The sequence below is a fragment of the Carcharodon carcharias genome, chromosome 19, assembly GCF_017639515.1.
Source record: "Carcharodon carcharias isolate sCarCar2 chromosome 19, sCarCar2.pri, whole genome shotgun sequence".
NCBI lineage: Eukaryota > Metazoa > Chordata > Chondrichthyes > Lamniformes > Lamnidae > Carcharodon > Carcharodon carcharias.
The window spans coordinates 68,960,883-68,977,699 of NC_054485.1; the positions used below are offsets into that span (position 1 = coordinate 68,960,883).

At 43.0% G+C, this 16,817-nt stretch overlaps 1 pseudogene; it reads right to left on the bottom strand.

Annotated features, from left to right (window-relative positions):
* Positions 1-2,174: 2,174 nt before the first annotated feature.
* On the bottom strand, positions 2,175-4,238 carry LOC121291217 (annotated as a pseudogene).
* Between the last annotated feature and the right edge of the window lie 12,579 nt (positions 4,239-16,817).

Consider the following 16,817-nt stretch of genomic DNA (forward strand, 5'->3'; position numbering starts at 1 on the left):
CTTCCCACAGTCCCCACATTTCCATGGTTTCTTCCTGATTTGAGTGTCCTTGTCACTCTCCAGGTTGCACAATCAGTTGAAGTCTCGCTCACATACACAACACACATATATTTTCACCCCGCTGTGAATGGTGTGATATTTTTCCAGGCAGTGTAACTGGTTAAAGCTCTATCCACAGTCAGTGCACTGGAACACTTTCACTCAGGGTGTGTGTGTCTTGGTGCTTTTCCAGTCACACTGATGGGTGAGATCTTTTCCAATAGACAGAACAGACAAAGCTTTCTCCTTCCACATTCAAAGGAAATTAAATTCAGGTCCTGATGAATCGACAGACTCTGTCAGATCTTGATGTGAGATTTGGTTTGAGTTTCCTGTCTGCACATCCTTCCCTTCGAATTATCTGTAAAAGGAGTTTACAAAAGTCATCACTGTAAGTACAGGATAGAAATTCAGAACAGACAATTCTAGTTCATATTGAACATTCTTTCCTCTCCTGTTTCTCAAAACACCCGGACCAATCAAACTAAAATTAACCAAAATCAGCCTCACGTTTGGATCTGTCTGTTGATCTGATTGGTCGAGCAGGACCAGCCCTCCTCACCCTGAGGAACAGTTGGACCGTGGGAAAATAAACATTCCCGAATTAAAGGACGGTTGTCTTTACTCTTCAAATGATTTGGCATTCTCCAGTGCGACCCTGAGGTCAGACAGACAGCATTCAACACCAGGGGGTGTCTGGGAAGCACAGTTTGTGAGGCCAGTAAAGTATTAACTAGAACCACCTCTTGCTGCAATATTCTATATATCTGGACGACCTCAGTGTGGATCATCCCCTGGTCAGGGCGGATTACAGAGCAGCTGATTGTCCCAAGTGTTGTGTTCTGCACTCCGACTAAATGTGACACCAGGAATCTCAACATCGTGGTTCAGGTATCAGTGGGAAGCAATAGGTGGGACCTTATCCTAATGGACCTGTACACATTGGGGAGGACGGTAAGAGGTCGGGAACCCATTTGATGCACATGGGGATTTTACTATTGGCTCTTTAACTCAGCCACGGCACCAGCATCCTGCATCTGCGTTTGTCAGCCAATCAGAGATGGCGGGCGGGGTGACCTTCTGAATCTGTCAAAGGAAGGATTTCTGATGAGGCTCAGGCTTTCATGTCAGCTCATTGTTGACATATGCAGCTTCTGGACAACATCTGACCCTGGCAGAGATTAGATGTCTGAACCTCAGCACTGATTCCCGAGGTTTGTCTATAATGTTACTGGAAATTATTTTTAAATTGGAATTGTAGTAAGGTCTGTGTCTGTGGGTGTGTGTGTGTGTTTCAATTGGATTGAAGCCAGCTAGTCTGGGTGCTTTGATGTATAGCAGTTTGAGATGTTAATTATTTAAACATAAGAAGTAAAATGTAAAGTGCAATTTGCATTTGTTGAATAAACCACTCAAAACAAAGAGTGGAATCTTGCACCTTGCTGTGAGACACCAAGCAATGTGTTTATATTACTAATAGAATTGGTCGATTGAAAGGATTATCGTTAGGAGAGGTAAAGTTAAAAAAAAACCTAGTGATACAATGGAAAATTTACATTCAAAGGGGAAGCCAGGTATAAACCAAAAGAAGTTTGTGTGTGTGGGTCAGAGACATCTAAAATCTAACCAGCCTGTAAGCCTACAACTGTGTAAAGGAACCAAATTGAAAGGAACCTCATTTTGAATTTGTAAAGTCAAGTGTGCTTTGCCTGGTGTCTGTTTAAAGTCTTATTGTTGCCTTGGTGAAGATTTACCTGGGAGTGATTCAGTTGGGGATTTGTTTAAAAGTTTTTTTTTACTTAAAAGTTGTTATTATGGTGGTAATTTGTAAACATGTGTATGTGATTAATTTGTTGTAAATTAATAAATGTTTAATTTAGTCTTATATTAAAAAACTCTTGAGGCTTACTGGTTTTATTCCTGAATTCAGAGCTGCATTTTAAACATACCAATTGAAAATATAGGTTATGACAGTTGTTCAAGTTTCTCTCTGGGATTTAAACAACTCAGCCTTTACCAATTGCTGTGTCACAACAAGTTTCAGCAACCACAGGAATGGAGAGGAGAACTGAGATTTTGAAATGAAAACATTGAAAATAAGGAGGACAATATGATTTATTAATAGTTCCATCAAAAGCACTTCAAAAGGAAATATTTCTCAAATTCTAAATATGTCCATGAAATCTGAACCCTGAACAAGAAAAGATGTTTAAAATCCCACACTATTGGGTTGGTTTAGAAATTGGGAAATATAGGGAATGTCTTCACGTTTAACATCAGGAATGAAACAACGTCTAAACTGAGAAGAGGGTGGGGATCATAGGATGAGGACAAGAGCTTATGGTCATACAAATATACTGATCCATCATTTTAACCATCTGCAGGTGGAGTTTGGCCATCTGAGATGGGTTGACATTATTGGACCTGTCACCACCTTTGGAAAGCCATTTGATTCCTCACATTTTTTTCACCATTTGAGCAAATCCTGTCAGAAAATCCTGGATGACTCTGGTTGTAATACCAGCTCCTCAAGCCACTCCTTGGATCCTTCCTGGCTGTTTACTGAAGAGCTTAGCCCCATCTTTATTTTCCAGTTCTTGGTCATTCATACTGTCCATTATGGTCAGGAGCTTTGCTATTGGTTCTTCTTCATTGTTTTTACTCATGAAATCAGTTCCAGAGACAGGGATCAGACTCATTACGAGACTGATAGACCCCATCTTCATCATGTTCTGAAGCATTTCATACATATCTCAGAGTGTGAATAGACCATGTTTAAGTTTGTCTATAAAACCTTCATTGTCATCCGATCTCAGCTCCTTCGCCTGGTTTATTAAACCTTCAATATTGCCCATACCAAGTAGTGAATGAAGGGCTGTGATTTGAATGGTTCTAAATCATTGGTGTGATCTCCAGTACCAATAAAAATGATCGGACTTTTCGTGGCAGGCACAGCACTGAGAGCACCTCCCCCTCTTACGAGCATCGAGTTTCATTACAACGGCTGATGCTCCAGCCACTTTATCTTTGAATGCTTTCACTTGTGTTTCACAGGCCTGACCAGTTCATACATCCATGACATAAGCAATATTGTCTGGGTGTCCGGCATTTCAAACTTGTATCATTTCTTCAAATAAAGAGTCTTCTTATTTGTGTTGACCACAATAATTATTATCTCAAAGTTTTCCTTTTTTAAATTTCTCCACACCTTCTGCAGCGATGGTCACCAGATCCATTTCTGTGTCACTTCCATAGAAAGGAATTCTTGCTTTAGTTGCATTCTGCTTCATTTTGGTCATATACTCCTTCTCTGAATGTGTTTGTGCAGATTAAACAAGTCTTCCAGCCTTTCCTTTGGAAGCAGTACACTAGTTTTGTACATGTTTTCATTTTCCCACTAACTTGAAAACCAACAAATATGGTGACATTTTGATTTCCTTTAGTCGGGGTCCACGCTGCAACTCCTGGATCTCCCAACTTGACATGTTCCTCAAATGCAGCATCTTGGATCATTCGCTTTTTGTTGAATCCAGGAGCCATCCCTTCCAAGTCTGTAGCTGCTTTGACATCTTGTCGAAGCTGTTTCCCCAGTTTAATATTGATATCTGCTTGAAGTAAAGCTGTACAGACTTCCTTTAGTTAAACATTCAAAACTGCCTCATCAATGGAGCTGGTGTTGCTGAAGGATCGCAGGGCAGAGGAGATCGTTCTCTCCAAATTCACTAATACAATTTTCACCGCTTTTTCAGCCTGAATTTTTCAGAGAGAAACAGCCCTGGGAGTTTCACTCTCGGGGGATGAAGGAAGGAGCTGAACTGGGGATCACTCGGCTGAAACTGAGCGACTTCAGGGAACCGAGTCAGAGAGAGGGAATGATTGAACAGCGGGAGTCCCTCACACCCACTAACAATGACTCATTAACTGATCATTAACTAACGAGTAACTAACATTAACTAACAATTAAGTACTCATTAACTAACCAGTAACTAACAAAAACAAATAATAACTAACTAATAACTAGCCATTAACTAGCAATAACTAACAGCACCCAGAGTCTAGGCACATCCCCACTCCTGGACCCTTGGAACTTTCTCAAACTATGACTCAAACTTGACATTGGACAACTTTGCAGCGGACTGATTGGACAGCTCCTCACCACCCTGATTGGTTGGCCTTTCATTGCCCTCATTGGTTGGCATTTCGCCACCATGAATGATTGGCCATTTGTCACCCTGATTCGAACTGAAGGCTCTGATTGGATAATCAGGGATTCCAGGGATTGGAATTGAAAAGAAACAATTGGTGTGAAGGGGGGAAGGTGAAATGCTTGTAAAATAATCGACAGTGGCGGCGCTGGTGGGAATGATAGGAGGACACAAGGTTTAATTTATTGTCGCCTGCTGGGGTAATCTATAGGAATCAGTGGGGCTGATCTGTAAGAATCATTGGAGGGTTATCTATCCGAGTCACTGGAGGTAATCTATAGGAATCACTGGGGGTGATCTATAGGAGTCATGGGGGAAATCTATAGGAGTCACTGGGGGAAATCTATATGAGTTGCTGGAGGTAATCTATATGAGTCACTTGGGGGTAATCCATAGAAGTTACTGGGGATAATCTATTAATGTCATTGGGATAATATTTAGGAGTCACTGGGGGTAATAGAGAGGAGTTACTGGGGAGAATCAATAGGAGTCATTGGAGATAATCCATCGGAGTCACTCGGGTAATCTTTAGGGTCCATCAGATTGGAAAATCATGAATGTGACTCATTTATTCAAGAAAGAAAGAAGACAGAAAGCATGAAACTACAGGCTAGTTAAATTAACATCTGTCAGAGGGAAATTGCTGGAATCTATTGTTAAGAAGGTTACAGCTGGGCACTTAGAAAATCTCAATGTAATCAAGCAGAGTCAACATCGTTTTGTGAAAGGGAAATAATGTTTCACTAATTTATTGGAGCTCTTTGAGGAAATACCAGCAATGTGGATAAAGGGGAACCTGTGGATGTGCTGTACTTAGTTTTCCAGAAGGCATTTGACAAGGCACCACATCAAAGGTTACTAAGCAAAATAAGAGCTCATGTTGTATAGGATTACATAATAGCATGGGTAGAGGATTGGTTAGCTAACAGGAAGCAGAGAGTAGGGATAAGTGGGTCTTTTTCGGGTTGGCAAGATCTAACAAGTGGAGTGCTACAGGGATCAGTGCCAGGGCCTCTACGATTTGCAATTTATATCAATGACATGGATGAAGGGACTGAATGTATGGTTGCCAATTTTTCTGATGACACAAAGATAGGTAGGAAAGTAAGGTGTGGAGAGGACATAAGGAGTTTGCAAAGGGACATAGATAGGTGAAGTGAGTGGGCAAAAATTAGGCAGAAGTAGTATAATGTGGGAATTATTGGAGTTAATTAGGAGTCATTGGAGATAATCCATCAGAATCACTCAGGTAATCTTTAAGATCCATCAGATTGGAAAATCATGAATGTGACTTCTTTATTCAAGAAAGAAAGAAGACAGAAAGCATGAAACTACAGGCTGGTTAAATTAACATCTGTCAGAGGGAAATCGCTCTGTCCACTTTGGCAGGAAGAATAGAAAAGCACCATATTATTTAAATAGAGAGAGATTACAGAACTCTAAGGTGTGGAGGGATCTGGGTACATGAATCAGGAAAAGTTAGTATGCGGGTATAGCAAGTGATTAGGAAGGTAAATGGAATGTTGTTGTTTATTGCAAAGGGAAATGGAATATATAAGTAGGCATGTTTTGCTATGGTTGTACAGAGCATTGGTGAGGTCACATCTCGAGTACTGTGTACAGTTTTGGTCTCCTTATTTAAGTAAGGGTATAAATGCATCAGAAACAGTTCAGAGAAGGTTCACTTGACTGATATCTGGGACGGGGGAGGGTTTATCCTATGAGAAAAGGTTGGACAGCCTGGGTCAGTATCCATTCAAGTTCAGAAGAATGAGTGGTGATCTTATAGAAATCTATAAGACCCTGATGGGACTTGACAGGGTAGATGCTGAAAGGATGTTTCCCCTTGTGGGAGAGACTAGAACTCGGGGACACAGTTTAAAAATAAGGGCTCTCCCGTTTAAGATGGAGGTGGGAGAATTTTTTTCTCTGAAGATCGTGAATATTTGGAATTCTCATCTCCAGAGAGTGGGAGTGGTGGAAGCAGGATCAATTAATATTTTTAAGGCAGAAGTAGATGGTTCCTTGACTAACAAGGGAGACAAAGGTTATTAAGGCTTAAGCGGAATGTGGAGTTGAGGCCACAATCTGATTAGCCAAGATCTTATTACATGGCCAAACAGGTTTGAGGGGCCAAATGGCCTACTGCTGTTCCTAATTCATATGCTCCTATGTTTTATTACAGAACTCACACCCATAGGGTATGTGTTGATGGACCAGGAGATACACTGACTGTGTGAAAGTCTTGTCACATACCTCACACCTGAATGTTTTCTCTCAGTGTGAATCTGCTGGTGATTCAGGAGATCAGAGGAGTGGGTGAAAGTCTTATCACAAACATCACACCTGAACAGCATTCAGGTTTAAATTCTCTGGTGTTCCAGGAGGGTCGAAGATGTCAAAAATTTTTTTTCCAAACGCCATACTTTAAATGTTATTCCACTCTGTGGACCCGCTGATGTAGCAGGAGATTTGATGACCTCGAGAATGATTTGTCACAGACCCCGCACACAAATGGTTTCTCCCCTGTGTGAATGTGTTGATGTGTGTAGGGACTCGATGAGCCTGAGAATGATTTGTTGTACACCTCATGGGTGAATGGTTTCTCCCCTGTGTGAGTCCTCAGATGGAGAAGGAGTTTCGATGACTGCAAGAATGATTTATCACACACACTATACTTGAATTGCTTCTCCCCTGTGTGAATGCGTTGGTGTGCCTGGAGGTTTGTTGACTGTGAGAATGTTTTGTCACACAACTCGCATGTGAATGGTTTCTCCCCTGTGTGAATGCATTGGTGTGTGCAGAGGCTCGATAACTGTGAGAATGATTTGTCACACACCTTGTGTGTGAATGGCTTCTCCCCTGTGTGAATCCTCTGATGTATCAGGAGATGAGAGGAGTGGGTGAAAGCCATCTCACAAAGCTCACACTTGTAGGGTTTCTCCATGTGTGAATTCTCTGATGTCTCAGAAGCCTCACAGAATTCACAAAAGTTTTATCACACACATCACACTTGAAGGGTTTCTCTCCCATGTTGCTGTCTTTGTGTTAACATTGGTTCACAGGTGCACCTTGTGTGTTAGGTGATCTTCTGAGCCTGTGCAGCCCCCCCTCACACTTGAACAGCCTCTCACCTATAGGAATGAGTCAGTGGTTCATGAGACTCGATGAATGATTGAAGCTCTCGCCACACTTGGAGCCACTTACACTTCTTCCCAGCCTCACCCTGACCGATCGCCCACAGCCGAACCTTTGGAAAGGTTGATTCTGATGGAAGGTTCCACACCACTGACCAGTTTCAGATCTGATGATATGTCAAAGCTCCCCTGACCTGACCGATTTCCAGATGATGGTTTCACTGTCCAACCTTCTCTGTGTTGAGCAATGCTGCGAAGGGACTGGATGTCTTCCCACAGTTGTGCAGTTGTTCCTTGGGTGAAGGTCAGGATCTATCTGCGGTGTCTATCCTCTCTGTATTCTCTGGTGTAGTACGGTGCAATCCTTCTGTAAAACAGGAAAAGGAAACATGATTTCCACCAACTCCCTCTCCTCCTTTGCTGAAGGGGCTGACTCCTCAGTTAGAGACTGTTCCACAGTGAGTGTCAGTCTGCTATTCCCCTGTGTGGGGGATCAGATACAAAATAATTCACCATGACTTCAGGTCAAACAAGTTCAAGGAAAACTACCACTCCCCTCCCAACTGATGAATGAGTACTTCACCATGTTAATCATCATTAGGGAAGTAAGAATAGATCCCAAAACTGGGTGTCCATGAGGTGCAGTGAGATCAGCAGCAGCAGGATTGTTTTCCACCACAATCTCACAGCCCAGCACAGCCCTCATTCCAGGATTATCATTAAACCAGTAGACAGACATGTCAGGAATAACATTGGGTATAGTTTACAGTCCAGGTTTGAACCAAGTGAGCTTACTACAGAGGGCTACATGCAGACTGAACACCAAGAGTAGAAGGTAACAAACAGAATTAAACTGACAAGGCTGCGTCAGATGTGTAGCCTCGGATGTGTTTGACAGTAGGTCAGAAGAGGAAGACCCACAGTACCCAAGGCACAAGATGACGTGTAGTGGTGGGATCAGCACACGTACAGGAGAGTGGGGTACAGGACAGAGGACACAGGAGAGAGTGGGGCACTGGAGAGAGGTTCACAGGAGGGAGGGACACAGTGTTGTGTATTATAATCCAAGCCCTTTTTTGGGACAATCCCAAAACAGGCAGTTCTCTCAGACGATTCCTCTCACCCAAAGGAATGGGGTCTGTTGAGAATATTACTGTCCTCTAGATAACCTCTTTAACAAGTTCCAGACAGATTATAAAATCCCGGATACCATTAGGGTCTGGAACAACTCCTCAGTAATTTACTCCCCCATAGAGTGTATGGAGTCAGGTTCATGAGTTAGTGATACAAAAGACTGTGTGAGAAAATATAAATTATAAACTAAATTGATGTTTATTAAAGAATTGAACATGTAATTCACAGTGAGGTAAAAACAGTCAATCACAATGCTCAAAAGTTATCGGAAAAAGAGAGAAACTACAATTGTCTCTCTAGTAGAGAATCAATTTTTAAATGAATTTAATGTCACAGTAAAAAATTTGAAGCAGGATATCTGTCAATGATTAAAATAACAGTTACCTTAACCCCTGAGTGAAGACCATAGAGTTAGTGAAATGACTCCGTCTCAGTTAAGGAGAGGATTACCATCGCCTCACCTTGATAGTCATACCTTTACCTTGAGAGATGCTCAAGCCAGTTCAGCCAATCTAAAAATTTAAAGTATGCTTTCAATATTTCTCGGGGCTGCATATCAAATTTCTTACATATCAGGGTAGTACCTTCATTGTAATCAGGTTCAGCCTCTTTATGTTCCAAATATGGTTTGGATCAGTGTGAATTTCATAGTAGATCCAGCTCTCTGTGGTTTCTAAGGAAGGTTATACAGCTGTTAAATTCCAGGGTGGAAGGAACATCAATGTTTCGTTAGTCATGTGTCTGGGTTTTAAGATGATAATGTCATTCTTAGTTTGGGCTAGCTTGTAATAATTATCGTCGACTGTGGTTCAGAATGATCAGTATAAAATCATCTTATCAAACACTGCATTGTGCCAGCCTTCATGACATCTTGCAAACAAGTGTTACTCTGTGAGCTGGGGTGTGTGTCTGTCTGATCCGGGATTCTCTCATTGCTGGAAGGAGAGGCAAGTCCCTTCATGCAGGCTGAACTATACTTCGAACCATTTTTAATTAATTTTTTTCAGCTCATATATAGGAAAGAAACACTTCAAACCTTATAACTTCTCATTATGGCTGGAATTGTTTGCACTGGATTCCTTCAGAGGACAGAGGGGCACTGGAGGGAGGGACAGAGAAGAGAGTGGAGAGAGGAGATTAACCCATTCACAGTCCACAGGATAATAACCAGCAACCAACACCCACCCACACACACACACACACACACACACACACACAGAACTCAACAATAGGAAATCAGTAAGAATCCTCAGACACTCTGGATTATCTCCCAGATAATTACACCTCACCTTCTCATATTCAGTAATGACCCATCAACAAAACAGCCTGTAAATCAGAAGGGGAATGCTTCCAATAAACACACTCAATATCCAACACACAGCTCCAGTCAAACAGTTCAGCACAAAGCACCCAGTAAACAGCTCTCTCAGCTGGATCTTCTCACACAGCATAAGGGGCATTTCCACACCTGATTCCCCACAGGATAGTCAGACTGCCTGAACATTAGTGTGGATATTATGTGATGTAATTATTATAAATTCTGTTCCTTCACTCACCATCTCCTCACTTGGTTTTCAGTCCCTACAGGAGGTGAACCAGCTGTGGAAGAGGAGAGAATGGGCAGAGTGGGTGGGCTCTCTGATTGTCGTCTCTCACAGCCAATCCAAATATTTCTGGAGTAACATGAGTTTCCTGAAGTTTGGGAAATTGACCAGTGAAACGGAGGCAACTTTGAGCAGCAGATCAGGTGGGGATTTAAACTTGTCATTGTCCCATCTGAATAAAACCTCACTTATTGCAGCTGCTGCCTCATTTCCCCGGTAAACGTTTGACAGAGATTTCTAGTGTGGGAATAGCATTCTTCATCCTCGGAGGCTTTCAAACTGACAACATCAGTGTGGGATGTGTAGCCTCGGATGTGTTCGACAGCAGATCAGGAGAGCTACAGCCCTATGTCACACACCCTTCGCTCTCCCTCTCACCTGTCGCCTGACCCCATGTCCCTTTCCCAGATTTGGGAGGCAACTTTGGAGATGAAAGGGAGGTTGGAGATTGGAATATAGTTTGCAAGGACAGAAGGATCAAGAGTTGGCTTTTTGAGAAGAGGAGTGATAACAGCAAATTTAAAGGAGAGAGAGACAACATCTGAAGAGAGAGAACCGTGAACAATATCGGTTAACATGGGGACCAGGAGGGGAAGTTGGGTGATCAGCAGTTTAGTGAGAACAGGATCGAGGGAACAGGGGGTGGGTCTCATGGACAGGATGAGCTCAGAGAGGGTATGAGGAGAGATAGGAGAGAAACTAGAGAAAGTTGTGAGTTCAGGGCTCAGGGATGGAATGACGTCTCCATATTAACACTGTCCTATCAAACACTCACAGATAAAGTACAGCATGGGTTAAGTACAGAGTCAAGCTCCGTCTAAATTGTCCCTGGAGTGTTGGACTAACCCGGGTCACTTGTACATTCGCCGAAGATGCTACACAGACAGTGTCTGTCTCGAACCTCTGTCACCGTCAGTCCAATCATTTCAACAAGGCCAATTTAACCTTTGACCAGATCATCAAACATCACCAAAAGAAGGCATCAATATCTCTGGAAGTTCCTGTATAAACTCAGCATCCTTTCAGTGCAGAGTCAGATACAAGTCACTCACTGACTCTCACTCTGACCAAGAAGGCAATCAGATACTCAGTGGTTAGAAAGGCTTCAGCTTCTGATCTACAAGCACAAGCACAAGCACCCAGGGGAGGAGCCAATCCTGGAGTAGTAATGGAGGGACTTCAATTAACCTTAGCATCTCTGGTCTGTGGAGGGGGAGAATCAGCCAGGAATCCCGTTTCTCATCAGTGACCCCAGCTGGGAAGTCAGGGGGAGGGCAGGATGTGTCTCGGCTGTGACTGTCTCCATTGTCTCACAACATTCACTGTCTGGGTCTACACATGCTGAATGGCCACTCAAACAGAGCACTAGAGGCCAGTCAATGTCCACAGTCTGTACTCCAGGTCAGTACCTTAAGGATTGGAGGGAATGTGAGATGGAAAGAGGGCATCAACCCTTCAACAACAGCCTGCATTTATACAGGGCCTTTAATACAGTAAAACATCCCATACAGACATAATCAGAGAAAAATTAACACTGAGACAAAGAAGGAGACATTAAGAGGGGATGTCACTGTGTCTGTGAATGGTCTGGTCTAATCTAGGCTGTGGGGTCAGAAGCTCAGCTTGAGGTTGAAGGTGCTACACCTGCCCCTTTACCTCCTCCCTCCTCACTGTCCAAGGAGCCAAACACTCCTTTCAGGCAAAGCAGTGATTCACTTGCACCTCCTTCAATTTGGTTTACTGTACGCTCTGTTCCCAATATGGTCTCCTCTACATTGGGAAGACTAAACGCAGACTGAGTGACCACTTTGTGGAACACCTTCGCTCAGTCCACAAACATTACAAAGTCTTCCCTTGTTTTCAAATCCCTCCATGGCCTTGCCCCTCCCTATCTCTGTCACCTCCTCCAGTCTCACAGTTCTCTGAGATATCTGCTCTCCTCTAATTCCAACCTCTTGAACATCCCTGATTTTAATCATTCCGCCATTGGTGGCCATGCCCTCAGCTGCCTGGGCCCGAAGTTCTGGAATTTTCCTCCCTTAACCTCTCCGTCTCTCTACCCCTCTTTCCTCCTGTAAGACACTCCTTAAAATCTACCTCTTTAACCAGTTTTTTGTCATCTCTACTAATTTTACTTTGTGTGCCTCAGTGTTAAATATTGTTAACAATCTTGCAAAGCACCTTGGGACATTAAACTATGTTAAAGGCGCTATAAAAACGCAAGTTGTTGTTGTTTATTGTTGGTGTGTTAAAAAGTCAGAAAATGACCAGGCATTCAGTAAGAGCAGTGTGATTCCTCTCATGGTTCACTATCCTACTACCCTCGCTGTGAATCAGTCTCCCAGTGAGGGGGCAGACTCATTGTAAAGGGAGATTGGGTTATAACCTATAACGCAGCAGAGCAGGGTAGGAATGGCTGCACACTAGTTCAAACTCAGTGTGTCAAGGAGCACTGAAGGATGTACCTTCAGGCTGTAGTCCTCTTCCCTCCATGGACAGATGGGGGTGGTGATGCTCAGGGTAGTTTCTGATCTCAGCCCAGATAGAGAGGAGGCAATGGGCAGAGAGGCAAGTGGCAGAGAGGAAGCCAATGCTGCTCCTGACATGTGTATCTACTGGTTTGATGATGATCGTGGAATGAGAGCTTTGCTGTGAGATTGTGGTTGAATACAATCCTGCTGCTGCAGATGGCTCACTGCACCACATGGATACCCAGTTTTGGGATCTGCCTTTCAGGGGGAACTAGATAAGCACATGAGGGAGAAAGGAGCAGAATGATAAGCTGACAGGGTGAGATGAAGAGAGGGTGAGAGGAGGCTCGTGTGAAGCACAAACACCAACATGGACCAATTGGGCCGAATGGCCTGTTTCTGCACTGTAATTCTATGTATGTAACTTTCCGTGGTTGGATTTGAACTCTCAATCTCTTGGTTGTTCATCCAGCACCAGAGCAATTTGGCTGTCATACCTTGAGACACATTTATTGAAATGTCTTTAAAGATTTTACCTGAAGGCCTGGGCCTTTCCCAAAAGCTTGGCTTGGATTTGATAGTTTTGCCCAGTGCTGTGGCTGATAGCTGAATTTGGGATGTGCAGTCTGAGCAAGTGCAGTGTATCTAATTTCCCAGGATAAACCAGAACCCTTCAATCAGCTACACTGAAACAATATTTTCCTTAGCTTCTAGCACTTCCTGTCCAGTGTGTTTTCTTCAAATATGTATGGAAAATAAGTGCAGAAATTTCAAGGTCTCCATTGAATTAACATTTCTCCTGAGTGTTTTTTATGTTGCACGCATACTCTAAGGATAAAAATGATCTTCGCCAGCATGACTCGCACTCAGTGATGTTATGGCACAGCCGATGGTAAATGCGGTGTTGTTCAAAACCCAAAAGGGAACTTGAAACAACTGCCACAACTTGTTTTGCAATTTGTATGAATTTTTAGATGCATGCTTTGAATTCAGTTGTAAGAAAACCACCATGTCTTATAGGTTTTTACAAAACTAGATTAAACATTTATTAATAAGAGAAATGATTTAAACACATACATAGATCTACAAATTACTACTATGATTACTTCTAAATCCCTGACTAAACCTGATCCCCAGTTACAAGTTTGTTAAAGCAACAGTAAGACACACAGATTTTAAAAGGCCCAGGCAAGGTGACACAAAAACCTGAACCAGTCGAAATCAAAGTGAGTTTTCTTAACTTCAATTCTTTGAAAACAGCAGCTTGAGGCATAGATGCTGAAGGCTTTCACATTTGTTGGATCTTAAAAATGCCTAATCTTACACACAGCCTTCACTTCTTTATACATATTCTCCCCCTTGAATACAAATTTTCACTATGTCTTTGGACTTTATCTTTCTGATAATAAAAATCTCTCATAGCACTAAATTTTACCAGTAATCTTTGCGAAAAATAAACACAGTTTCTAAACTTCACCTGGCTAAGTGACACATTTCACCCCTCCTTTGCAAACAATCTAGTCCATTTAAAAATGCAAATATACTTTTATACCTAACATTCAAAACTGCCCCATGTTTACCATATTTACATCAAAGCCTTCAGACCAACTGCCTTTAATCCAACTAAGTCACACACACACAGACACAGATACCACTATTTTACAATAAATTCCAATAACGTTTTGAGAATTATTATATCTTCCGAGCAGTGAATTGATAGCCCGTTTTACACTCTGTCCAACTGTCTTTTCCATTGCCCTCACGGTGCCTGGGAAGACGGGGATCTGGGGAAAGAAAGTAGCCACGTTATCTGCTCCTGGTCACTATCCAGTGTCCCTGCTGGAAACAGAGGGTGTGTGACAGTCAAGTGAAGAAAAAGAAAGGACTTGCATCTGATTCCCTCACACAGGGGAATAGCAGATTGGTACTCACTGTGGAACTGTCTCTAACTGAGGATTCAGCCCCTTCAGCAAAGAAGGAGATAGAGTTGGAGGAAATCATGTTTCCTTTTCCTGTTTTACAGAAGGATTGCACCGTACTACACCAGAGAATACAGAGAGGATAGACACCGCAGAAATATCCTGACAACCACCCAAGGAACAACTGCACAACTATGGGAAGACATTCAGTCCCATGACAGCATTGCTCAACACAGAGAAGGTTGGGCAGTGAAACCATCATCTGGAAATCGGCCGGTTCAGGGCAGTTTTGACATATCATCAGATCTGAAACTGGTCAGTGGTGTGGAACTTTCCATCAGAACCAACCTTTCTGAAGGTTCAGCTGTGGGTGTTTGGTCAGTGTGAGGCTGGGAAGAAGTGTGATGGCTCCAAGTGCGGTGAGAGCTTCAATCATTCATTGAGCCTCATGAACCACAGACTCATTCCTACAGGTGAGAGGCTGTTCAAGTGTGAGGTTGTGAGGGAGGATCCACAGGCTCAAAAGATCTCCTAACACACAAGATATATCTGCGAGAACCACTGTTAACACAAGGTCAACTATATGAAAGAGAAACCATTGAAGTCTGTGATGTGTGACAAATCTTTCTTGTGTTCACCTACATTCAGACACGTATTCACAAAGGCGAGAAACCGGTCAAGTATTAGGTTTCCAATTAAATTTTCATGACACTTTCGAGTCTCCTGAGACACCAGAGGATTCGCAGAGGGGAGCAATCTTTCAGATGTGATGCTTGTGAGGTGACTGTCATCCAATGCTCTGATCTCCTGAGGATTCACACAGGGGAGAAAACCTTCAAGTGTAACATGTGTAACCACATTAAGGCTTCACACAGTCATCGGGACTCCCTCCAAGGCCATTATTATCTTGCTGAGGTGCGGTGCCCAGAACAACACTGTTCTCCAGATAGGGTCTAAACAGAGCTCTGTACAGCTGGAACATAACTTCCACAAGGACACAGTTGGTTTTGGGGAGAAGTTGTGGGTTATCTTTTCTCTTCAGGATGGTCCTGGAGTAATGAGCAGTTTTGGCAGAGGAAAGCAGGACCACTAGTGCTTGCTGTGGTCCAGTCAGATCTGATGGATGGCTAAACCAGTTGTGTACCAGATACACTCAAATATTCACCCCTTGGACTTGAAAATCAGGGAGATCAACCAGGAAGAAAAAGAGTAAGGTAATTTTGGGACAAGGGTGTAGAAGGTGGATATGAGGGAGCGGTTAAACTAGATTGACGGCTACCAAAGCATTGTGGTGAATGGAGGGTCATAGGACAGAGAATTGGCAATTGGAAAAGGGGGAAGAGTGTCTTCCAGGAGTGGAAACTGATTGGTCCATGGATCCACATGACCACTGGATCTCTTAACCATTGGTGGGTTTGTTTGATGGAAACATGCTCCATTCTGTGCCGCTAAAGCTCGGTGTCATTTCTGAATTGGCAGCCAGACTAAAGCACAGGGATTTTAAAGAAATTTCTGTCTGTGGTATTCTGAGAGAGTTTCCCCTGATGTGAGTGTGTGTGTGTTAGTAAAGTGAGCCAGCTCTCAAGAGTGGGTATGGGGTAGAATTGGACTCTGCTCTAGTCGGTGGTGTGAATTAGACAGATCCTCTTCAGGTGCTGGGTGTTTGACTAATACCATGGGGAACGTTTGTACTCTTCTGTCTGGAAGGACCACGATCCAGAGTATGGTGAGGGAGTGGGGGGTGAGTCTCTACAGACCTGAGTTCCCTCAGCCCATCATACCTCAGTGTAATAACAGTGTGATATGTTCACCTTACACTCTTCCAAGATTGCTTCAGCTAAATCCCTTGACAAATATGCAACAACCGCAAGTATAAAAATTGTGGCCGAGAGTTTACAATAGTTTGTGTTGGTTTTGTCAGTGCAATCCGGCTGAAATTGACCATATCAGGAATTTTAAATGTAAGTTACATCAAATGCAAATTGAACTGTTGTGATCCTAAATGTTAGTTCATTAAACATCACCAGGAAGCAACATCAGAAATGACCATGGCCCCAGATGGGAATAACGTGAGTTCCGAGTTTCTGCTGATAGCTGGAGGACAAGGTATGGGAGAGAGAGAGAGACAGAGAGATGGGGGAGGAAAGATAGGATGGGTGAGAGAGGATTGAGGAGGGAGAGGTAGGAAAGAGGATGATAATAGAGTGGGGAGGTAGGTAGGAAAGGAACGAGATAAGGGGTGGAGGAACAGAGGAGAGCAAATAACTCCCTTTGTCCTGTCTCACTCCCTTCTTTGCCCCTCTCTCCC